This window comes from Euprymna scolopes, chromosome 46 (assembly GCF_053919585.1).
Source record: "Euprymna scolopes isolate OS-2025 chromosome 46, ASM5391958v1, whole genome shotgun sequence".
Taxonomy (NCBI): Eukaryota; Metazoa; Mollusca; class Cephalopoda; order Sepiida; family Sepiolidae; genus Euprymna; species Euprymna scolopes.
The window spans coordinates 155,549,675-155,554,209 of NC_136527.1; the positions used below are offsets into that span (position 1 = coordinate 155,549,675).

General features: G+C 36.9%; 1 non-coding gene across 1 annotated transcript; it reads right to left on the reverse strand.

Moving 5' to 3' along the window:
* Nucleotides 1-1,321: 1,321 nt before the first annotated feature.
* LOC145271729 (U1 spliceosomal RNA) lies at nt 1,322-1,486 on the reverse strand. The gene has a single exon (XR_013866110.1). It is a non-coding gene; the product is annotated as a U1 spliceosomal RNA (small nuclear RNA).
* Between the last annotated feature and the right edge of the window lie 3,049 nt (nt 1,487-4,535).

Genomic DNA, 4,535 nt, shown 5'->3' on the forward strand with positions numbered 1-4,535 from the left:
TAAACTTCTCTTCCCCTACAGCTCCAAAAGAAAGAGAGAGTTTAGGGTTTACCTAAAAATGAACAACTAATATTATGCTCGTCGAATGTACTGACTGCTCCTGTTTTTTGTCATAAAGAAACAATGTCTAAAGTTGCTTAAAAATGTACGATTAAATTATGTAGAGCTATGGTTTTTCAGCGAAATAATGTACAAATCTGCTGTAGTATTATTAAAATAAATAATATAGGTTTGTATAAAAGATATTTACAAAAACTTAAATTAATTTTTAAATATTCTTTCTTCAGTCAAAAAGTAAATCAATACATAAGAATTTGCATATGAAATCCTTAAAGACTGAGACAATTATTTTTTCTCAATTATGTGTGCCATTTTTTTTTCTTTTTTCCCATTAAAAATGTTTATGGAAAAATTAACAGGTTATTTTCGAATTGTCGATTGGGGAAAATGAAAGGGAAAGATTGAGCGTTGTCGAGTGGAAGGACAAGGAGAGAGATAACAAGAGTGAGAGAGGGGGATAGGTACAGAGATATTAAGACAAATAGAAATAAATAGAGATAACAGATTAAAGAGGGAGGCTGAAAAAAGTAACAGAGATATTTGGAGAGTTAAAGGTAGACTCAGTTTTATAGAAAATAGAAGAGGAGTTATGGATAGATATAGGAGAGAGAAGAAGAAGAAGGAAGGAGAGACCAATGTATTGTAACAAACAAACAAATACTATACATTTATATTCCTATAAATCACTCTTTCCCTATTTTTTCTGGAAAATCAAATATGTAACCCCTTCCTCCTTTTAATAAAGCATCTATTTGCCAGACCCATCGCCAGCTAATCCCTTCACAATTTAGTTTTAAGAGAATTGAGTATTTTCACGGGTAAACCCCAACATCCGCCTTTCATGAAATAATTATTTTGGCAACCAAATAAGTATGAGCGCATCGTTCAACTTGGCTTAGATGTCCAATTTCCGGGGAATGACTGGTTGTCAACTAATACACACGAATTCTGGTTGGTATGTTGTTAGCTCTATATCAGAAGTAAACAGTTTTAGTAGTTGTGGGTGAGAGTTGGGTGGATTTCTTATGCTTAAGAGATGTTTAGGGCAAATGTTGGTATTATGGACATGCAGATTAGATACCACCAGGACGTAATAACTGAAGAGGATAATAAACTGGTCGAGAGAAACGGCTTGTTTTGTGGCGTGTATAGAGACAGGTGATTGAGGGGGAGGGTGGAGGAACGGAAAGTCCTTACACATATCAGTGTTTTTCTGCTCAGAAAACGGAGTGGGGAAGGATTTCTCATGTTTATTGCATTATCGGCGTGAGCGCATACGCAAGCCACACACACAGAAATAGCGCATCAGAATCATCCACATTTGAGACAATCACAAAGATCGACCGAACCTCAGGGCAATTGCAGCGCCTTGTCTTGGAGGGAACGACCTTAATGACCACCGTTTACCCCTATGCTAGATAAGTATCAATATTTATTTGCTTTCTCACGAAAAACAAAATGTGACACAAGGTGGTTTTTATTGTGGGTGAAAACCAACTCCCACAAAAAGGGTATTCTTGAAGATGCACAAATAAAATTGTCTTAGTATAGAAGAGTCCACATTTACTAAGGACAAATTAACTTAAGTGTAGTATTCTACACTCTACTAGCCTGTGCCAAGTAAGTATAACCTTTTTGTTGTGTTCGCCACCGTTTTTATATCACACTTACATAATCACCATCGACAGATCTTAATAACATACTAAAGTCCCTCCACATAACTTTAACCAATATTAGTCCATCACAACTTTATCGTTCACCAATAACAACAATTCATAACAAAAAATACTATTATCTAAACTTATCAACATTTTCACAAAATACATAAATTCTGAACGATATTTGTATTTACATTAATATGTCATGTTAAGGTTGTTGACATATCACCAACATAAATTCACAACAAAAACTACTAGAATTACACCCGGCAACTAGAGCGGCTAGTTTCAAGGGCAGCATTATAAACCGGGATGGGTTGGACTGCGCTGAAGCAGGTCGGTTGCAGCAAATCACTAGGACTTGATAGTCTGCCTTAGTAATTGTATTTGAGGTTGTCGCACATGGTGATATTGATTCTGACGGATGTGTTCCAGAATTGGTTTGACGAGGGTACCATCCCAGATTCATTCACCAATAACAACAATTCATAACAAAAAATACTATTATTTTAACATATGCCCAACATTTCCACAACGAACTTAAATTTTACATGAATATTTAATGTGAAGATCGTTTATCAACAACATAAATTCAAAACAAAAACGTCTATAATTCAAACCGGCGACTAGAGCGGCTATTTGTAAGGGCAGGATTATTAACCGGGAGGTTTTGAATGCGCTGACGAACTGCAAACACTTGTACCTCCCCGACGTAACTACCCCCGACAAACCCGACAAGCTACTAAGTCTCATCCCTTTACAGTAGAGATCCCTAGGTGCAAGAAAGCCTTTTACTCCAATAGTTTCTTCCCCAGAACTGCGGGTCTTTGGAACTCCCTTCCAGGATTCTGCTTTCCCAACTGCAATGATATGCAGAAGTTCAAGTGTAATGTTAACAAACATCTTTTTATCCTTCTCCCTTCATAATGACCCCGCTAATTAAGTCCCTAATAGTAGCCCCCTGCTTCAAAATGGCACTGTGCCTTGTTTAGGATGAAAATTGAATATAAAAAATTGAATTAAAAAAAAAGAGTCCACATTTACTAAGGACAAATTAACTTAAGTGTAGTATACTACACTCTACTAGCCTGTGCCAAGTAAGTATAACCTTTTTGTTGTGTTCGCCACCGTTTTTATATCACACTTACATAACCACCATCGACAGATCTTAATAATATACTAAAGTCCCATCAACATAACTCTAGCCAATATTTTTTCGGTCACCAATAACAACAATTCATAACAAAAGTTACTATAATTTAAACATACCAACATTTCCACAACGACGTTATATTTTACAGTAATATTTAATGTTAAGATCGTTTACATGTTAACAATATGAATAGCAATACTATTATTTAAACTTATCAACATTTTCACAAAAGACATCAATTCTGAACGAAGTTTCTATTTTACATTAATATGTAATGTTAAGGTCGTTTACTTATCAACAACATGCATTCACAACAAAAACTACTAGAATTCAAACCGGCAACTAGAGCAGCTAGTTGCAAAGGCAGGGTTATAAACCGGAATGGTTTGGACTGCGCTGAAGCAGGTCAGTTGCAGCAAATAACTAGGACTTGACAGTCTGCCTTAGTAATTGTATTTGAGGCTATCGCTCATAGTGATATTGATTCTGACGGATGTGTTCCAGAGTTGGTTTGACGATCGCAAGTTCATTCATCAATAATAGCAATTACTAACAAAAAATTACTATTATTTAAACTTATCAACATTTCCACAACGAACTTAAATTTTACATAATTATTTAATGTGAAATCGTTTATATATCAACAACATAAATTCACAACAAAAACTTCTATAATTCAAACCGACGACTAGAGCGGCTATTTGTAAGGGCAGGATTATTAACCGGGAGGTTTTGAATGCGCTGAGCAGGTCGGTCGACCATGTTGATACCCATTCTGACGAATGTGTTCCAGAATTGGTTTGACACGGGTACCATCATAGGTCAAGTCACCAAAGGGAGTAATCAAACTACTGAGGAAAACGGATAGGCATGTAAGTAAAGAATTACATGATTACAGGTCCATAACTGTTAAACACAGAACTAAAGAATCATCTGCAGATTTGTTATCAGCGACTTTATCGCACCAGAGTAGAACTATGCTGTGAAGAGGAGATCGCTTCAAAATAACTTTCACCTGATCAGTACGATTTTAGGAGGAGGAATGAAAGATAACACAGATGCCGCCCTGATCAATTTGGATCAGATCAAAGCTGGGATCTATTTTAGAAACCGCCGGGTTCAAATAGGGCTTCTGCATAGATCTCCATACTGTACCACATGACGACGGCAGTGGTAGCGGTAAACAGAACGCGTTCGAAATCCTTTGCCATCTCTTGATCTGCTTTACGTTCTTTTGTAAGGAGGCCAATTGAAATCACCGTCATGCTTTCAATACATCAAGCTACGAAAAGAACACAGGGACCCATAATCAACCACAGCAAGTTGACAGGTCTGCAGTTTAGGGTCAGGAGGGTACCTTCATATCCCCGACATTGGTTCGAACAAGGTCTGCAGCTCTAAAAGAAGTGGTTGTAAATAAAGTCAAAGATCAAAGTCATAATAATCTTTGAAGGGCAGAACATAGGAGTGCGCCAGCTACATCTTTCCGCTCATCCTTTATCGACTGGCTGTACTTCCTCTGCCTGCGAACTATCTAAAATCCCTGCAGAGCAAGCTATCCCCGCTTTACAAAAACATTTTTACGTTTTTCATTGTTTTTTTAGGGGGGATTCAATTATAGAACTTGTATAGCTTGACAAGTGCTTCTGCAATTTAATTACCCG